Genomic DNA, 22,128 nt, shown 5'->3' with positions numbered 1-22,128 from the left:
ATGAAATAAAGGGTAAAAACTTGGAGGAAAACAGCCTAAAGAATATCTACAGAAGGAGACATCCTCATCTCAGGAGAGAGATCTTAGAGGATTTTGAGTACTTTGACAATGCCAGCACAATACTATTGACAACCAAAAGGCAAGGAGAAAGTTATGAGTTATCAGAAGAAGAAGAAAAGATAGAAGATGTCATTGTGCTTGTGTGTAACTCCCTGGTACATGCATACCCTGAGCTGTGTGTACCGTTGTGGTGAGCAATGATGAGGAAGACCAAATGGTTTCTGTACAAGAAAGACTGAATGTGCCTTTGAGAGTGTCAAATATGTCCTTTGTCCATCTGCTGATAATTTCACAGACTCCAAACTGAGCCTAGTGTAAAAGCATCTATCCTACTGCATATGTCCTGTAGAGTCTGAGCAGTACAGCCAACATGATACACTCAGACATATCTCATCTCATGAGGAATAACTGTCAAGTGTGTGCTCTATCAATGAAACATTTCTGGTAAGACTTGGCTTTACTACGTATGTATTTTGCTGGTGGTGTGTGTAAGCATAGCAACACTTTGTCAAGCAGTGGATATCTACACACTGCTGTCCAGGAAATGTGCTGTGAGCCTGGTGATCCCACCACCTTCCTGAGGCTATTCCCTCTCAACTCCCTGCACTTCCAGGGCATCCCTATGGCTCCATGTCAGGAAGATCTAAACAGTGGCTAAAGAGATCTGCATGGGCGAGGTAGGTATTGGTAAAAGGCTTTTCTGAAGCAGATGCTGTACAGATTTACAGAATCCACGTATTCCTGCATGTACCTATGTATGTCCACCTAGGTGTGCATATATATGTGTTGATATCTCTCTATATGGCTGATATAGATGTTCAATATTAGATAGATATATAGCTGCCTAATTGTGAAAGGCACACCACATGTAGTAAATGATTTTACTGAGTCAGATTAAAGGTGCTATTACTCATGGCAATGTAATACTATCTATAATTTCTGTGTTAAACTTGACATTATAAATCCTTTAATCTGAGTATTTAAAAGCTGTTCTATGGCTCATTTTTCAAACAGCATTCCAGTTAACACATTTACTGCTAATGAACCACTAACATGTTCTCACTTTCTTAGATAAACGCTGTTGACCAACATTATTATTTGCTCATCAAATAATTATTTTTTTGACTTTTTAATTTAATCGCTTCAATAAAAATATACACCAATAATGCATTTTTAATTACACTTCCCAGGTGACCTATGCAAAAAGAGGTTTTATAATGAAGCCACAATAATTAGCCTGTCACAGTCCAGTTTGGGGCTATTGTGTAGTTGTCCTTTCCATGGTTCACCTTAACCTGACTGGAATTCTAAAAACCTTATATATTATCTCCCATAACACTTAGAAAGGTATTAAAAATGTGTGCAGTACTGGCAGAAGCAGGCTTTCTAATTATTGTCAACTATTTCCAGTGTGACGTGGCAGATTCCCTTGAGAACTGAAACAACAGCCCACTCCAGGATTTGTAATAGGCCCTAGAGCCTAAGTAGTTGTAGACAGAGCTGTTTCCCTCAGGATAGATAATTGGTTTACATAGCAGCTCAACATCTGAACTAAATCCATTTTTTTCTATTGTCATTTCCCTGTTAAATATACATAACTATTTGGGGGTATTAAATACAATGTGACTTACTATTTAATAGCAGAGTAATTTGCATGAGCTACTTTACCTGGAATGCTAATAACTGTTATCACCCTACATTTCCATGCATAAATGATAAAATATTATTAAGGCAAAATTCTGTAGTCCTTAATCAAGTACAGCTTTCACTGAAGCCACTGGGAGATTTGCTCAATTAAATATTGCAAAACATATCTCTTAGTTTGTTGAAAGTAAGATATCATCATTAAGATATTCTACCTAATGTTATTATTGGTCAGCTTATTAAATGAGACCATATTAATGCTTTGTACAGGTATAACCAACACTGTAGGGTGCTGATCTTTTATCATCAGTTTATAAACCACTTTTATGAAATGCTCAATTATCAGAATTAATGATTAAGACACAAATATATTTACTGTTGCTGGCAATAACATGATTCTAGCGACTCCTGAGTCTGAGTTACTGCAAACATGAGAGTATTTTTAAGCATGAGTTTATTTTAAAAATAAATTTTACTTTAAGTTTGCAAATCTAGGAGCAGTAACTACAAAACTAATTTAAAAGCATGTATCAAGACACTGCAATAGCAGTGGTTTCTTCCTTTAACAAAGGATGTTTTACTATTTGATGTAGAGACAAAAACAATTGCAGAACATTTGAATAAAACTTATTGCTCCCAGCTTTTCAAGGAATATAACAAGATCCTGAGCCTGCAAGTACCGAGTACTTCAGAAATTCAGGATGCTCAGAAATCACAGGATTATATCCTAATCCTTGTGGTTAAATACGATACCCAGCTGTGCAATGCAGCTAGAGGATTCATGTCTTTGACACTAAATTTGGTCATATTGGTTGAAGAAGCAGGACCCTAATAACAAGACTCATCCTGCATTTTCTATTTCTCCACTGATTTCAGCGAGTATCGTGGGTGCATGAAAAAAAGAGTATTGTGCCTGTAGCTTGTTACCTGATGTACACAAGAACTGAAAACACAACATATATTTCTAGCATTCATCATTCATCATCAGCTCAAAATTCACATGGATACTATGATTTCTAAAGCGCTGATTCGTCATTCTTTTTCTCTGATATTAAGATGTTGTTGCTGGATATTTTCTGTCCCCAATAGGAAAAATTTCAGAAAAAGAAACAGTAGGAAATCAATTCATAAGAGTGGTTAAAATGTGATACCCTGAAGTTTGCAAGTCTTTGTAGAAATACCTAGGGATTTTTTGTCTCATAAGAGGTACAGGTCAGACCCTGCACACCATGACCATTGCCATTGATTTCAGTGTATAGAGCCAGTGGCTCCAATTCTACAAAATCTGAAGTCCTTGTAAAAAGCTACTAAAGCATAGCAAAATCGTTAAACATGGGCTTAGCTTTAAATTTACGCTTCAGTTAAATTGAAGGCAGGAGTATCTAAGTCTGCATTTGCCTACTACCAGGAACTTCTTGTGCCCAGAACAAAGCACTGTATTGTGCTGGAAGAGGCAACACTGGCTTTGTCTCAAAGCTCTGAGGTTGGTGTGGTTCATTCCAGAGATACAGCCATCAACCTTAAGTATTCTGATGAACAGTAAATATTATTGTTAAAGCAAATCTAAAACTAAAACTAATATGCCTAACATGCTTAAATATGACATAGCATATGTTACGTGTGTAGTAAGACTGAATTTCTTAGAGGAGCAGAAAGGATGAGGAAAAAAATCAGTCATGTGAGTTGTCAAATATAACCTTTTGGCATTCTAATAAACTGTTGCTTAGATAGAAATATCAAGCTATTACTAATGGCTATTAATGTGTACATGCTTCATGTAATTTTATAGTATCTTATTTTAATATCTGTAATTTTAATGAATTGCAATTTAGGAAAGAAACAATTTTCATTTACTTTATATAACATAATTATGGACCAAATTAACCCCACACTAGTCTTAATTACATTTAGTTTCATTTGGCTGATCAAGCAATTAATGTGCCACTGTATTTTGGAAGTAAAAACCAAGTTGTTATGGTCTGTCTTCAAAAAACATGTACTCATCTCAAGTGTAGTCACTGTGTAAAACTGTCCTTTGGAATATTTTTTTTTGGTTTACTGTATGTCCGTATGTTGCAGCACAAGAATGTGAGTATAATGAGGCCCTTCTGCACCTGGGGTCCTGTTATACTATGCTGCTTAATAATCTTCCCTTCATGCCACCCTTTATCTGCTGTTCTCAGATTGTACTTGTGCTTTTCTCTTTTAATTGGGAACTAATTTTAATTTTGCCATTAGAGATGATAAAAAACCCCACATATAAACTTGTATTTCCTCAAGCCTCTGTACTGCCACTCAGCCTTTTTTTTGAAGTCAGGGATGGAACTAGCTCTTTTTGCTCTTCTGGCTAAAGAATAGCAGAGGAAGAATATTTTTAAAAGCCAAGACAAGAAAACCCATAAAATATTGAGCTGCATACTGATGTTCATATTCGGGTTTTCCTTAGCGCTCCAGTGAAATCAATGCCTGCAGAATGACAGCGTGAAAACATTGTAACGGCTTTAGGATCTGGTCCATTAATATTTAGTACTATCTATCAGTGTGTCTAATCCTTTTCAACTAATTGAGAGAGAAAACGGCCCTTTGCAGTATAGGTATGTTGTGAAACTAATTGGGGTAGTATGAGATTATTTAAGCACAGTTCATAAGCAGGGGCATTCTCACAATAACATGGGCACTGTATTATCCATTTACAAAGATTTGGGGATGCTTTCAGAAATCATGGGATTCATATCATAGCAATCTCTTTATGTTATTTTCAAAATTTGAAAAAGCAGTGACTTTTCTCATGACCTTCACATTTCTGAATGGAAAGGAACAGTGCATTTAATAAAATAGCATTTTATTAATGATGCCATTTTTAGAGATAATTTGTGTAGTCAGGTTTCTTAGATGTACTTTCCAGCAACTTTCTTCCATTAGAGAGTACCTGAACCACCAGTCTACAAGGGACTATACTATTTGCCTTGAGAGTGCCTGGTGTTACTACTGGGACTAAGGCTTTGCTGGACCTCAGGAAAATCTGGGTCTTAATGTACTCTTCAGCTACCTCAGTCAAACTCTAGCACTTTTTTTAACTGAAGGAATTCAAAGCCATTTGTAAATCTTTTTTTAGTGTCCTTAACTGCAATTCCGAGAAAGCAATGGCTTTACACTTTCTTTCGCTCCAGATAATGCTCAAAGCTAAATTTCTCTCCCTGAAGAACATTAGTCAAACTGACTTTGTAGGGTTCTTTACATGACTGAAATGAGTTGGATTTGACCTTTCATTTTCGACTGGTCAGGATGACAATCATCAAGCATATCATATTATATTCATGTCAAAAGCAAAAAGATTTTTTTCCCCCACTCTTAGTAGAAGGAAAGACAGGTCTTTTTTTTTCCCCTGTGTGTCCACTGTAAATTCTCCACTTTTGAGTTGCAAAGCGTTGATAAAAATTTGGGCAGAAGGAATGTGGAAGCATCTGTAGCCATATGTTTAATCAAGATTTTCCTGTATTTTCACAATTGGAACTGGCCCATCAGCCACTGTTTCCTCTCAACAGTGTGACCAAAGCTGTTTGCAGGTGGTATGATGTAGGTCACTTTCAGTCCAGTCTGGGGAACAGGCTGCACATGTCATGGCTTGCAGCAGTTTATCCTTCTCATGCAAATCATCTAATCAGGGTCACCTCATTTGTGGTTAGCTGCTGAAGTTCAAGGGCTGCTGCAGACAATACTTAGCAAATAATAAAAGTAAATCTGGTATGAAGTCACTCATGACTTCTCAACTGTAGGAGAAACCAATCTCTCCAAGATAGATATAAACTCTGTATCAGTTGGATGACACAGTAGTTTTCTGAGAATCAGGGGTCACAGTGAAGTATATCTTCCTGCATGCTGATTTGGGTGAGATCATGTGGTGTGTGCATGTGAGGGTGGAGAAGTCTGCCCCTAAAGGAATAGCCTGATCAATCGGGATAAACTCAATAGGAATTTTGCTGTTGATTTCACTGACACAGAAATTTTACTCTCACATGAAGTTTCACGCAGTTAGAAACAGATGTTAAAGATGGAACTGATTATATCTGGTTTTTCCCTAAATTCTCTCTAGTAATCTTTCTAAATCAAGAGTAGGCAGTATTTTCTGACTGCTGTTGTATGCTATGTTTAAGGGAAATATGTATGGCAAAGCACAGATACATTCTGAGGCCTAAACATACTCATTATGAGAGCAAAATGCAGTATTATGAATTGCAATTGGTTCCTATCTCTTTTCTCTGTGCAAAGAAAATATACTGACTACTGAGACAATAGCATTTCTTTTAATTTCTAATGTGAACAGCCAAACCACTGTCCCATACCACTTCCTGAAATAAGCACTATATCGACTCTTGAGTTGGAAATGTACAGGATTTTAGCTGCATTTGACAGCTGGTTAGAAATCTTTGGCACATTGGCAGTGATTTTGTGTTCAAAGCACTACTCTAGTTTTTAACTTATTAACTGCAGTGAAGCACAGGCCTTGCTCTTCCTGAAAAACCTGTCGGACATACAGATCATTTTAGAAAGTGGAAAGTTCAGTGGCAGGCGAAGCCACCACAAGTGCAATCTAGCTGTGAGTGTAAAAATAAGGTTATGAGTCCATGTGGCAGCCTGAATATGTGTCCCCAAGTGTTCCACAGCATGTGAAACATACACCAAGAAGTGCTCAAACTTTTAATAAATTGACCCAGGTTCCTTTGTAGCAACTGGCGAAGCTGCCGTCCCCTCCTGCACTGCTACCAGATATACTGGGGAGTGGTGACAGTGGGATTGCCACACTGTTGTCATGCAGAAAAAAATGGTATCCAGAGCTACCAGGGAAATGACATTTAGAGGTTGGATTGGCTCCTGTATCCTACCAAAAAAGACCTATTAAAGAAGAAAAACTAACAGAGAAATAAAGCCATTCTGAAAATTTCTGTTAATGTGCTCAAAAAAGAACACAATTGAATTACGCTTTAGAAGAACTGACTCCTAACATTCTTCTAAGGAACAAAGTATCTTTCTATCTGTTAGTGAAAGCTGAATAGCATGTTGTCAACTATCTTCTCCTATTTGTAAAATGTTATTCTAGCAGCCTGCTAGTGTTTATTTCAGAGGAAATTAAAGAGCATCCTAAATAGCACCAAACTACAACTGGCAAAATAATGATGACATACCTTTTATCATACATTATCCTTGATTTTTTTTATATTCTAATTTTAGTTTACCCATTACACATCATATGTTTGTTCATGAGTTTGCAGAAGTCAGTCACTCAGTTTGAGTCCTCCAGTCAGTTGTTGGTGAAAATTAGCTAACGTTCTACTCTATTTCACACTCAAAGCACTTCCATTATGGTTGGATAATGGTAGTACCATCAATAAAGAGTATGAATCCAGTTATGTGGAGACCTCGGCTTAACCTTTCCATATGCTATTGATATTTATAGAGCTTCTGACATAATCAATTAGCCTGAAAACTGGCACTCATGGAAGGTAAACCCATATAAAGGAACCATTGCATCTGCATTTTCATTAACCTTTCAGATAAGTTTGTAGAAAATAAAGACAAATATATACCATATGTAATGTACACTAATCCCCCAAAATTTTCTAATGATATTGCAGATCAGGAATAAACTTTAGTGGTATCTTGATTGCTAAGTCCTGTAGTTGCTTTCACAAGTGTTTTAATCTTCAGTCAGACATCTAGAAACACTGTGAAAGTGAAATGAGATTAGCTGACGGTTGTATGACACTCTTCCCAGACTATTACTGAATTTGAAGTCAGATGCAAAGCCCGGTTTCGTATGGTAGCAACTCTTACTTGCAGTCAGTTGTTAATAGCTGAAATATCATAGACATGATCTGGGAATGAAATAATAAAACACAGTACATAAAATTCCATATGACCACCCAGTCACGTGTAGGAAATCAATCTGTAACAGAGAGAAACTGAGTTTTGGTAGCACTTTTTTGTTTTGTTTTGTTTTGTTTTAAGCAAGCACATACAAATTCCTTGTCTTCCTTATCCACACAGAAGAGGATCATCCTCCATACAAGTTTCAGAAGAATATGTAAGCAAGCTGTTTTTGTCTGGAGCAGGAGCTGGAACAGCTGAGGTGGAATCCTGGCTTTATTGTGGTTCGTGGGAATTTGTACTCCCTTTCCACTGACATGCTGCATAAGTATACATTTGCTTTGTTGGAAGATTTACTCTGTTAAACACCTGATTTTTGTTACTCCCTTGAGTGATGGTTCAGAACACGATTCATCATATTTTAGCCTTTTTCTAAAATAAAGATTTAGTCATAATAGAAATATTTTCATCTTGAGAGAACAAGCTATATCTAATTATTAATTAAAATATACTACAGTAGATTAGTTGCCCTGGCCTATATGTTCCACTCTATTAATGCAAGTCAAAAGGAAGAGATTTCTGAAGAAATGAGTATGAGAGTTGCAAAGGAAAGCAACTCCTTGGTATTACCTCTGTCAGATCCATGGGACTGGTTCTGAGCACCTCAGAAATGACAGTCATGCCTGGCTGGGCTACCCTTGAAAGGAGTCAAAAGGACTGCTGCCCCAGATAATACAAATTTTCCCCTACTGTGAGAAGAAGAGTGTGAGGAGGTACAACAGAAGGAAAATAGGGAGGGCTGTAGGCAGGCTTGAGGAAAGGACCGTATGAGAAGGTATCTACCATATCTGCTATCACCTTTCAGTTTTACAATTGGAACTAGTTATAGTAACCAGTGAGGTTACCATTTACTGGCAAACACAGTACTCACCTAATTTTGGACCCAACTCATGTGAATTACCTAGGGAGACTTAGGCAGGTCCAATGAAATTCCCCCCACTTCAGCTGAACGCAAAATTCACATTGACTTCAAAGGGGCCAGATTTTCTTCAGTCACCAAAGGATGTTGGGTCCTTCGTAATGATACATTTACATATGCACAAGTACAGGCTAAAGAAAAATAGAACAGATTATATGTAAGGAATAAAATGTCCTCAGAGCCTGGATATTTAATACACAATGTTTGGTGTGAGTGGATTGTTTGCAACAGCAATCGCTTTGGTTGCAGGACCACATGACAAAATAGTCTGGTGAAAGGAGTGAAATTAGTTCATTACTTAAAGAGATATATGGCTGTTACATTTGAATAGTAGGGCTAGAAAATGTAATAGATGGAAGGCTTTCTAGCTCATAAGATGGTGTGGTGTAAATGAAGGACTTGTAACCTTAGTCTAGCAGTTTGATGGTTTTTCTTTTCAAATCCCACCCTACACACTTACTGCAGTTCTAGCCTTTTATTAAAATGGGAAAATATATTGTTTATAAAGGCTACTCTTGACAAATAGTAACCAAAGAAAGGTGCAAAAAAATGTATTGTTTCCATAATCATAGATACACTGTAAAACAGAATAAAGTGATAAATACAGAGTATAATTGTTTGTTGTTGCTATCTGTCTGTGCCCAGTGGCAAGGAAGTCCAAACGAATTACAAAGAAATTTTTAATAAAAGAACAAAAAAAAAAATAATGGGCTCCATAACCTGAAAGAACTTTGAATAAAAAATGTCCCCTGAAACTGAAAGTCCCTTTAAAATCTCCGCACTTTCTCACCGTTCTTTGTTTTTTTCTTTCCCTTGCTCTTACTTAAAAGCCTCTGAGTGATTTGTCCTATTCCCTGCCCAATAACAGCCAGACCATTGTTTTAGGGAAGATATTTTTAATGTTGTATATTTTAGATTTTTTTGTTGTTGTTTTTTTCTTTTCCTTGGATATTTCATCCACACACCGCAGAAAATGTGAACATAAGCAGCTGCAATATGAGATGAACTCTGAACACCAAATAGGTAGGCCCTAGAGGGGAGGAACTGAAATATGAGCTGCTTATTCTTGGAGCCCTTTAAACCCTCCAATCTGTTTTAAATTATTTTGGTGCCTCTATTTAAAGGTTAAATTTTTGTTGTTGTTGTGAGCCATAGTTTAGTAATACAAAACCTGGGCAACATCAGCATAGAGTCAATTCACAGATTACACACCCAGGGTTTTTCCTGATCCTGCCTAAAGTGAAGCAGCATGTTTATACTTAGCAACACATTTTGACATGAATGAACTTTTCACGTCTCTGCTCATAAAATAAACACATACATTCAGCAGGAAAAAAAATCATCTCACTCAACGATTTGGCTTACATATGTTATTTACAGACCATATGTCGAAATCTAAATATGGTTATGGATATGCAGAAATTATAGATAAAAACATTGACTTCAGAGCAGTACATTAAACATCAAACTTTCTACATCTTTTGTTAAATCCTTTCTTTGTTTTAAGTCTTCAGCACACTAGATTTCACTAAAAAAAAAAAAACAACAAATTATTTTCCCCTCCACCTCTTTCACACAAAATCTTGGCACCTAAAGCACTTTGTATGTTTTGCTTTTCCTTCTACAGTATTTTGTTTCAGGACACTCATAATTTGAGCGCTAGGGCTTAGATATCAGCATGAACACAGTTTCGATGGCTGCTTTTTGCCATTGCCACTTTGAGTTCAGCTCTACTAAGTGCCAATGGGAAATTCCTAAAGGCCAAGGCATTTTCAATAAATTAGCATCGAGACACTGAGTCTTTGTATAGCATTTAGGTGAAACTTGATTCAAAATGCATATTTGGGGATTTCTGACAATGCTTTCTTTGTTTTTTATGCAAATAGAAAAAGCCTTGGAATCTCTTGAATTTATATGATCAAAGATGACCACCATGAATGTGTCTGGAAGCATTACCAAATGACAGAAATACCAGAGACAGTTATATTACAGAGATTAAAATACACATTTTTAAAACTGTGCCTTCTAAAGAACACTTTTTTTGACAATTCATTAACTTTATGTATTTTTATTCAAACTAATTTTGAAGCATTGCATTTAACATGATACACATCAAATGGTTACCACTGGCTGGGGACTTGAAGACTTCTAAAATATAACAATTAAAAGGTTTATGCTCCTCTCAGTGGGCAAACTAAACTCTGTTACAATTAATTAATAAGAGAATTACACACTCTTTTTAAGACATGAGTATGATTTCAAAGACATTAAGTAGCATGGCATACACTCCTTCTACTGCAGTAACTATGATCTGACCTTAATGCATGGATTTTTTTATTCAAACAGTGATAGGAACGCTTTGTGTTTTGTTCTGGGCTTGGCTGTTTTATTTCAATAACTGCAATCAGCTAAAGAAGAGAGGGTTTCCTGAAAAGATATTTTAGTTGCATAGGTCCACTTCTCTATGGAAAGATCAAAAATCCATTATAGAAATGCTAAATAACTGGTTTTGGTAGTTCAGATTAACATCACGGTACATGATGCCACAGGAAGAAAAATTTTTATCTATCTAAAAAGAAAAGTGGTTATTTTAACTGCCCCTCCAGATGCAAGATTTGTATGTTTATTTTATGTTAACACAAGCAACAGAGTGAAATGAAAATACAGTCCAAAGACAACTGACTTTTACAAGGTTCTCAGAATTGTTTTGAAAATAATTTCTTCTGTGCTATCAGTTACTTTTTTTTGCCTTAGTCATGGTCCCTAGGTGAAGCATTCAGAACCTTAAAGCTTTACCTCTCACCAGTGTTTACTCCCTGCTAAGCTGCAGTGGACTTTGGAGCCAGGCCATGGTGTCTGCTGTCACGACCTTGTGGTGTATATACTCATTTTGTCTGGTAACACCCCTCAGGCAGAATATCAATGTAGTTGAATCTCCCATAAGGTCTAGGAAGAACTACCAAGAAGGAATGAGGAAGACAGGTGAGAAGGGGAGAAGGAAAGGTATCCATGGCAAGCACAAGAAATATATTCTTGCAAATTAAGGACTGTGAGATTTAATACAGTTCACAAAAGTCTCTATGTTGCTCAGCCCACTTTCATGGTGTTTTCCAAAACTCTGTTCCTCATGATGCTTCTACTAAAATACATATATTCTTACTATTTTTAGGATGAAACTGTCCCACCACTGGTGGGTATCCATGAAAGCTACAAATAATTATTTTCTATATAATACCCGAAAGTTTTTTTTTTCTACACATTATTACCAAAAGTCTGTTTACAGACTATTGAAATCAGACAAATTGGAATTACAGTGAACAAGGATTGAGACAATGGGCTATTGATTACTGCCGGATCAATCCTCTAGCTGACATTAAGCTCTGCAAAGAATATTTCTGAGAAACTTACCAAAAATGCATCATGGTTGAGCTGTGGGCTAATATAGCTCATTCCTTTGTCAATTCTGATACAGAGAGGCTATCATCCAAGCAGAGCCTACTGCAAGTTCTTCTGTTGCAGAAACCTTCCAAAAGTGAAGCTTTTCAACTACTTAAATTTAAGTTCCTTTTATTTGTTTATTCACTTTCTGGGAGAAAAAAAATGTTTCCCAGTCCTAAGCATAGAACTCAATTGGGGAATTCTGAAGGTACAAATTGCCACTTACTTGCTACATTATTTGTGGTGTCAGCTTAGAGACTGTTGATGAAAATGTTTTTTTTTCTCTTGACTTTGCTGGGCTGTGGAAAAAGCTCCAAATCCACAGCCGCTAGAGAAAAGTTTCCTTCAATTCAGTTTTGTGGGTTTTTTTATACACAGTATCGTGGGTATTTATTTTTTTTTATGGTTTAGCATAATTATGTCTTTACTTGAAATTCATATTTAAACCATTACATGGTTGTCATGGAATTGTTGGTAATGTGTGATTACATTATGTTGTCTTTTGCCAGGACACTTGTAAATGAGACATTATCCTTCGAGATTTTCTTGGCTGAAAATGTGAGTAATTAAAAATGTAAACAAATATTATCCATTACATATGCCACAATAATAAATACTTCAATATAATGCAAGTTAATGACTCTTTAGGGATCCAGCCTAATCCTGTTACAGAGTGTTTCATAGGTGTACAAACAAACAGTTAATCATTTAATATTTTAACATGCATATTATATTTATACAATACAGTTCTCAGTTGCAAAAAAGCAGCATCCCTGTCAGAATAATTATAGTACATGAAGTGTAGGAGAGGCAAACATGAATGTAAATCCATGAGGTGCTCAGGACAACTCTTGGTCTGCTTTTCAAATGGGTACTGGGTAGGAGGAACAGACCTGAAAAATGAGGCATTTATTTTGCTTTCTTTCCAGTAGAAAAGTTATTTTACCTCTGGTAGGGATATTAATATCCAGAGTCTGAAGGGAGCTGACTGGGAGGGATGTGACAGTTCCAACAGCCCTGCCCAGGGTGCTGCCGGGTGCTGGGAGCACAGCATGCCTCCGGCCACAGCAGCGTGGGAGAAGGGCACAGATCTGTTGGAAAGGGAGTTGGGATTCAGCAGCCCTTTCTGAGAGGAGAAGGTGGTTTGTTTCTTTCTTTTAGATCTTGCTTTCAGAATCAAAAAACAGACTAAATCAGAGGAAGGCATAGTCTGATCCTTCAAGCACTGGTGGGACATTTTCAAAGGCGTTAAGGGATAATTAACTAGTCAAATCCTATTGAAATTAAATGATATTGCATGCCAAATTCACCCTGACTGTGTGGATCGTTCCAGCTCGTAACACCTCAGCTACAAATCTTCATTCTGCCAATGACTTCATTTGTCACCTTGATGAAATCACTAAAACTATTTGCTTCTGTTCCTCCATTTGTACAGTAGCAGCTGCAGTTCTTGCTTCCCCATCTACTTATGCCCTTTCCAAACTTGTCTCGCTGGTTCTTGACTTCAGTTTCATGCCTTTTCTTATGCCTAGAATAACCTCATTGCAAAATTTGCTGAATTACCTCTTTGAATTGATACTGAAAACTCCTAAACACTCAATCTCAGAAACTTTTCAATCATAATTTGCTGTAAGAGGACAGTGAACCTAGGAATCTGCATAAGGACACTGTTGAGTCATTCTTATACCAGGCACTTAAACTTTGCATAGAAGTTCTCTTTAATTACTTTTAAGTCATATTAGCAGGTAGGTTTTATTAGCTGCTCTAGGGATTTGAAGGCTCCTCTGGATGACAAAGCTTATAGCAAAAATCCAGGGATCAGTTTTGGAGAAGAAAAAAAGACTCTAGTTCATTTGATGTATTTTTTTTTATTTTCTTTAATTTTTTCTTTTCTTTTCTGGGATGGGCTTCCATTAAAGTGAAACCACCTGGGAATGGACAAAAGAAAATAGCCTGTGCTCATTACCTAGGCTTTCTGAAGAGGCCAAGATCAACTCCCTGACTGCTGAAGACATTGTAGGTGTGGACACTTCATAGCTCTCCTTTGCTCTGAGAATATCACCTGACTTATAAAAAAGGTGATGGGATGACAGGTAGGCAGCAACTCCACCCGCACACTTTAGCAATGAAGAGTTTTAGTCAAAGCAAAACCAATAACCCCAGTATGGCATGGTCATACCTAACCAGCATAGCTCTTCTGCATTATTTACAGAAAATCCTATCTCTGTGGTTTGGTATGTCTACTAAATAGAACCCTTTTTTATTCTGTTTTATCTTTCCAAAATTGTGTTATCTGTTGCCTTTATTAAGATGCTTTGTTTTATCTGTTGGAATATGTCTGGTTTTGCATCCCTAATGTAAGATGTTTTCTCTTTCTTGTGGTTCACAGTAAATTCCTGATTTTTACTATAAAGGACTTACTAAACCTTAGGTTTGAGATGTTTTCTTTCTGATTCCTTGTTTTATGCCTGTTTACAGGAGGTCTGACTCTCACTTATTTTAGTGCGTCCTCTCCTGTCACAAAAATGTAAAGGAAGGCTTGGTACAGTTGATAATTGGTAACACCACCCTTGGTTTCATTACAGCTGCATAAATACATAGAGATTCTACAAATTGTAACGAATAAAACTAAAGATCAGGTATTCCCTTATTCTAGTCAGTAGTTTACCAATAACACATACTTCAAAATACTGTTGAGAAGTGAAGCTATTGTAGTACAGCCCACAGTGCATTCTGCATAGTGTGGTAAATGAAATTCCCAAAGACAGTTAATGTGCTGCGGTCTGAAGTCAGCTAGTATCAGGTGTTTCCTGCCTCATTTGTTTTGATTAATTGCTTCACTGGGGGTGGACAAAAAGGGAAGCCAAAAATCCACGTTAGGGAAGGCAGAACTCTGCTATGCCGTCTCTGTGCTTAAGAAGTAAACACACTATGAAACTTTGTTGTCTTTACTCCCTTTGACTCTCTCACACTTTGAAAGGAAAATTCATCATAATGTTGAGTGATGCAAAAAAACCTGACAGACCTGTGGTCTTGTTTGCTTTGCGCAACCAGTGCCTTCTTTGGAGAATGGATTGGAACTGCTGGCACCAGTGATCTGGGATCACCGGGTTGTTTCAGTGATGTTTGATCATCCTTAGTCTTAATTTTTTTTTCCCAGACTTTCTCTGTCAACTCTACTACAGAGATCCTGGAGTTGTTTTCAGGCTCCAGCCTTATGTCAATCACAACTTTTCCTACCACTGATTCTTTCATTTCATCCCTTGTCCCCTCCTGCTACCTCCTGTGAGTGACACTGCTGCATAGGGACCATGGCAGAGGCAGGGAATGGCAGGAAAGATGTGCGCATACCTATCATAACTAAAATTATGAATCTTTCCAATTCGACTGTGGGTGATTATACCACCTGCTAAGCCTGCAGGAATGGAGCCCTGGCTGGTGATTTCAGCCATAAACTTTCTGGTTTGTGGTGTTTACTTTTGTTATCCCATGTGACAGACTTCTCTGCTGAGCAGTAGCCTATGGCACTTGGGTGGGGAGATGAGACTCCTGTGTGATGCAGTACAAAAAGAGTGACAAATTAAAATGACAGGGCTGTCTTACGAGATTGGGATCTAGTGAAATGAAATATTTCTGGTCCAGATAACAGAGGCAGTGCTACATGGTAATATGTGGGAAAAGCCAGCACAATTTTCAAGTGTCTTTAACATAACAGAGTTTGTCACTGTCCCGGCCCTATCATGTTGCATCTTCCCCAGGTGGGGCTTTTCAGCTGGGAGGACTGTGTTTGCAAAAATAGCTCCATTGCATGATTTATAATGGAAACATTTTCCTTTACTATCTCTCTAGCTGTGTTAATGGCAGGGGTAAAATGAATCCAAAGACCCATCATGAGCTGAGAAAATCATATAGTGAAAACTTCTTTACAATGAAATTCTGCATATTATCCGATGCTATTTTTTCCTTTTAATATCAAACTGAATAAATAAGTTTAAAAATCACATAAATATACACACAATGCTGGCCTCTGATTTTCAGATTCCTATTCTCCTATTTAACTAATGAAAAGAGACAGTGTCGATCTTCTGCTATCAACATTTCATAATCCTGAGTTTCAAATTCATTGTTCTGTATTTTAAATAAAGGCTTGAAAATTACTTTGAAGAGCCCTTTTCTCCCAATGGGTCTCCAGTGGATACACACAAATATTTTGTATTCTTAAACACAACGCTGATGTACACAAATGGATAATTGCCTCTACAACTTAGGTATCTAAATCTCTGCCTTTCAAGTGACATTTTGCATGCTCATTTACGTGTAAGATTACAATGAGGCTTCAAGTGTCCAGACTGCATCAAAATCATTCCTGAAATGCTTATGCCTCTGTTTAATTAAGTTGAAGTGAAATTCATGTTATTCAAGCACTGTTAAATCAGGCTGAAGTTAGGGAATCTGAATGACATGTTGTATCATGATTTTGAACTGACTAAAATATGTGGCATTTGAAGGTGCTTGCTTTCTTTCTGTTCAAGAAGCAAAACCCAGGAGTTTTGCAGAGCTACCCATGGAAAATTAAAGGCTATTTTTCATATTACTCAAAGGCAGGAAACTCTATGTTGATAGAAGAAACAGAAAGTCCTCTCAGAGATAAAAACAATTCATGCCTTGCACTAAATTGGTAAATAACATTCAAAATTTCTGAAGCACTGTAGTAACTGAAAGATGTTTCTCGAGTTAAGTAATATCCAACCAGAAGTGCAATGGTAGCTAAGTAAGACACAAATCATAACCCCCCTGTCTTGTCATTTAATTTCAACTTTAGAACAATTTCAGTCCATCACTGTACATGTTGAAAGGGATCCCATTATTAAAAATTCAAAATATTCTCCATGCTCTTTTATTCTAAGAACTCCCAAATGCCTCAATGTACAGAAACACACATTTTTAATGAACCAAATGGACTTGTTTTTATAACTGACAGGAGGTGCTGGGAATTGGAACTGGAGGGGGGGGAATCAGCTAATTAAATCTAAATCACCAACAGTGAACATAATTTCCTTGCCCAGTCACTCCCAGTTTCACCAGATTCCTTGTCCCAGTCTCATATTTTATTTCCTTCTCTGGTTTGGCTTTGTTACCTTTGAATTTTAATTAGATAGCTTCCTCCAATGCTGCCCGGGTGCCACTCAGTAATGCATGTCATGGTGTGTGAACACAGCGTTGACAGGCTCATTGCTGTCAGCTCCTGTGCCCCCAGCCCAGCTCCCCACACTGGGAACTGCCTTCCCCAGGAAGATCTAGCTCTGCTCCAGTAGCCTGGGGCTGCGGCAAGGCTGCACAGAGTGCACGGGCGGGATCTGGTCACGGACAGAAAGTATGCGTGATGTGACGGGACCCTCCAGGACTTTTAGCAGCTTAAGTGGAAAAGTCTCTCATCCTGTGCAACTGCAACTCTGCAAAGCTTACAGCACGGCCAGATTTTCACAGGGATAGGAAAGGCTGCCTCCCTGACAAATTTCAAGTAGCTTTTCTAAAATCCAAGGCCGATGAATCTGCTAGGAAAGGAATTTGCCAGATTTCACCAGCATTTTTGTTCTTTTTTGTTTTGTTTTGTTTTTGTTTTTTTGGTTTGTTTTTTTTTTTTTTTTTTATTAAACTAACCATATTCTTGGAACATCTGAACCTTCTGAGATGTTGTCATAGCAAAATGCACCTCAGATGGTTCAAATTTGGCAAACACTTGGGAAACAGAGTTTTAGAAAGGGACTTGCTGGGAAACCTTAATAAGAAACAGAGCTAACAACCCAGTCGATGTTTACACTAAAAGAACAAACAAATAAACAATTGTGCCTTTTAGTAGCCTTGACAGTAAATCTAATCAGCATAACAGATTGCAATAGATCTCTTTCCCATAAAAGTGAGAGCTTCGAGCAAGAGTTAAGAAAGGTGGATCTTGATTCTTTACTAGCTGAAGAAGAAGGGTAGTACATACTGCAATATTCTAAATTCAAATGACAGTAAAAAACTGATTTGCAGAACACACAATTGTGTTAGGGAATTTTACTCTTTGGAGATAATCACTTTCAAATTAGACTCCTATTATTCACTGTGCCATGATTCACCCTGACACTTAATGCCAAAAAATCTGCATCTTAGATCCACAGAAACTTCCTTCCTGCACAGGGTTTTCCCATATTAGAATAAGACTTACAACATTTAGGCTGTTGCTGCAAGTACACTTTAGGTACCATTGCGAGAGCAACCCCTTGCTGGGAGGCAGAAGATAGGAGGCCCTAGGGGAGAAGTCTTTACATATATCCACTGGTCAGCATAAATAAGAAAAGAGGCATTTCTGTAGCCACTGAGCTGCAGTAAGAGTAATTCTTCAGTGGGATGGAGATTTCAGGGGCTGTTCTCCACTCTCCAGTTTAACCCAGTGTGGAAGATACTGAATATTACTTCCACATTCCCTTCCAGTATCACTCACATTAAACCAAATCAATCTCCCCTTCTGAGTTGATTATAAGCTATCATCTGGAGCATGAGGCATGTTTTCCTTTTTCTGTAAGAAGTGGGGGAAATATATGGCAATGTATACCCTGTTTGTAATAAAACAATGAAGCCACTACGGAAGTTAATTCAATACTGGCTACACTATAGCTCAATCCACTTGAAATTGAATAAAGATTTTCATATAAATTCAATTAATTGGTGTGGGCTTAAGCGTGCAGTCTATGTTGTGAAATTATGAACAAAAACTTGTTCCACCAGCACTGTTAAATAATTGCCTTAAGTCAGAGGATAAAGAATAGAGAAAGCTGAAAATCCATTATAGTCTGTAACAGTCTTACTAAAACTAATTAGCTGCTATCTAAATTTTCACACCTCTATTTCATGATCATATTTTCTTCTTGTAAAAATAAACACATGCATTCTGAGATGAGGTAAATATAAATGGTATTCGAAACATGAACATAGTGGGACCAGTTTTGAGTCTGCTCTGGCTCCCCCATATGTGGCAGAGGCTCTCGTGGGGACAGGGGTCTTGGGAAGGGGATCCTCCCTGGAAGAAGGGAAGAGGGAGACCTCACAAAACAGCCCATTATGTTGGAGTTCCAAATGTTCACTCAGAGCTTTATATATTCACAAAGACTATGAGTATTTAAAAAAAATTGACCAATGTGTTTTGTATCTTGAAAATGTATGGACTGTTGCTAAGTTTTGAAAGCTTGAATGGTGTCACACTGTACAGAATAGCATTTAATGCTTATAACTATTTTTGCAATGGGTTATGTAATGCACTAGAGTAATTTGGGAAGAATAGTACTTGCTGGAAAATGAAATTGTATATTCCTCTTTCAAATTAGTTCAGCCTATCTCCAATTTATGCGGACTCACAGGGTCAGTCTCAGGAATGTACACAGACACTGATTGTGGAAAAAGTATTATCATAATAAAATACTGATCTTTTTGTATGAAATTTTGATCTCTTAATGGAGCGCACTCTTACATATTATGACAACATCCACTGGTCAGACTTGTGATGCTATGACTTCATTTACCTGTCAGAAAATCCATTCCTATTGTGAAGAGATCAAAAACAAGTGCGCATCTTGGTTTTGTGGGCTGATATGGCCAACTTTCTTTAAGTCTTTCTCTAGTACTATTATTTATAGGTTCACAGCTTTTAACATGCGTTGGTTAATCTACTAGAACTTAAAAGCAACTTATTCAGCTGTTTGAGCTTGATTAGATGGGGAGACAGAGATTGCACTATAGCTAAACTCTTTATTAATTTGTAGTATGAAATTTCTAATCTGGAACTCATAAGCATTTATAAAACCTGTGCTTTATGGAGAGAGGATAATACAGATTGTGACCTTAGTAGAAGGGAGGCCTTTGGGTATCTGCTCGGGACATATTGTTCCCAGATGATCTGAATGAAGAGCTCTATCTAAACTAATTTTATGTAAGAATCATCTGAACAAGAAAGTTCATCCCATTGGCCTCCTTCAGCTCATTATAAATGAAAAAGTCTTAAAGCACTTTCAAAAACCTGTGCATTTTCTTGGAAGCAATCAGTGAGTGCAGACAACAATAGAACAGAGGACAATAACATTTACCTTTCAGCAGGACTAAGAGTTACCTTGCTTATTTATCAGCTGGAGTAACACTCTGTCTGCCCATGAGACTGAAATGGAGTCGCTGTATTGCTAATTACTAGACCAAGGCATCCTCTAGCTCTTCTGGCAAAGGTTCAGCCTTTATTTCCTCAATTTGTAGACCATGAAACAATGAAAAATGTAATCATCAGTCCCTGAGCAGAACACGATCCTTTTGCATCCCTTAGCTGCCTTTTCACGTTAGGAACTCAAGCTTGTTCTATGTTACTTCTTTTGTCTTATAACTCAAATTTTGTACTACAGAGTGGCCTAGGCTAGACAGTTGTCCAGGTTCAGCTTTGCCTATAATGCAGTAATGTAGACATTCATACTGAAATATGTTTGTATGTGGTCTTAGACACTTGCATCCCAATAAGGCTCTGCAACCCAAAACTTCCATGTACTGTGAGGGCTCCTCAGTCACTGCATTTTTGAGCTTTGGGTGGCAGGTACCATCTTCCCCTTCAGCAGTGCTGGTGCTGTGTCCTGAGCCCCATGTCAGAAGAGCTATCACTTCTCTAGAGGCGTCCTCCAGAGAGGAGCGCAGCCTGAGTGCACTATTTCCCACTGCTCCCCAGACAGCCAGTGAGGGAGGGACGTGCCCGATGTGGGCACTCGGAGTCACTCCTCGGAGTGTACTATTGACAGAGGAGGAATTTCTCTCTACTGGACTATTTCTGTAACATTTTGTTATATCCTTCCAACAATCAAACCAGTGTCCTGTTGCCAAGTCAAGAGCCTGCCTTGGATATCAGATCCTATTTACATCAATGAACAATGTTCTAAGTAAAAGAAAATATTCACAGTCAAAACTATTCTCAGTGAAATCAAAATAGTCAATGCATTGTCTGGGAAGAGTGGTCCTGCCCTACCAAATAAATGTCACTTTGGAAGTAAGGATATTAACAAAAAATATATGTGTAGCCAAAGTCCAGACACTTGTTCTGACAGTACATGATTTTGCTCCCTTGTCAAAATTTCTGTTTTCACTTTTCTTATTATACATGGAATTACGCACTCATCTTCAATGAGTAGATGATGATGCAGGAGATTTCCGGTATATTACAGCACATATTTGGCTTTAGATTGGCTTAATGTATTTTTAGGCTTATCCAGCTGGCTTGGAGAATACACATGAACAAAACTGAAGCACTGCTCATGCTTTAATTATAAAGGTTTACGCTGGGCCTACACTCTGTACCTTCTCTTTCCACAGGGATACATTTCTGCAGGGTGATTTAGATACTTTACATGCCTTGCTGGATCTCCTTGTTGTAAACATGCAACTTTATTTAAAATATGAATTCCTGAATTAGACGCAAATAAAATTTTAAATAAGAGATTTTCATCAGTAATTATCTACCAATAAAAATAGTTTTATACCCTTAATAATGAATATAATTGGAAATTTTTATACACATTAATGTGTAAGTATTTGCAATTATTGGTTTACATTATTTTTCTATCAATCTTTATATCTCTATGGAATAAAAATCCTGAACATTTTTAACCTAAGCATATACATTTGTAAACCAGATAAATGTTGTGATTATCTCTTCCTGTATATAATTCCTCATGAGGGATTCAGTTAATTGAACATACCTTTCAAAACATAATCTATGGCTTAATTAAGCTTAGCAAATATAAAATTTGAAACCACATACCCTCTATTGGCAGCAAAGTTAGGGATTTTTTTTATTCTTTTTTATCCACTGCTACTAATGACTGCTTTGCACAGACACATAATACATGCAGGTAGCATGACTATTTCCAAAACAGAAGTTAAGTTTTTGATTTCACTGTCAGAGATCAAAAGTCAATTTTTTTTTATACATACATCAACTCTTTCAATAACAAAATAAGAACTTATTGACATTGAGTAAATTTCATAGCTTGTAGAAAAGACACATATCATTGTAATGTGTGAAATTTTAATCAGAAATGTTGTGAAGGATAAAGGTAAACTGACTGCTATAATTA

The sequence above is a fragment of the Strix aluco genome, chromosome 6 (genome assembly GCF_031877795.1).
Source record: "Strix aluco isolate bStrAlu1 chromosome 6, bStrAlu1.hap1, whole genome shotgun sequence".
Lineage (NCBI taxonomy): Eukaryota > Metazoa > Chordata > Aves > Strigiformes > Strigidae > Strix > Strix aluco.
This window is presented reverse-complemented; position numbering follows the sequence as displayed.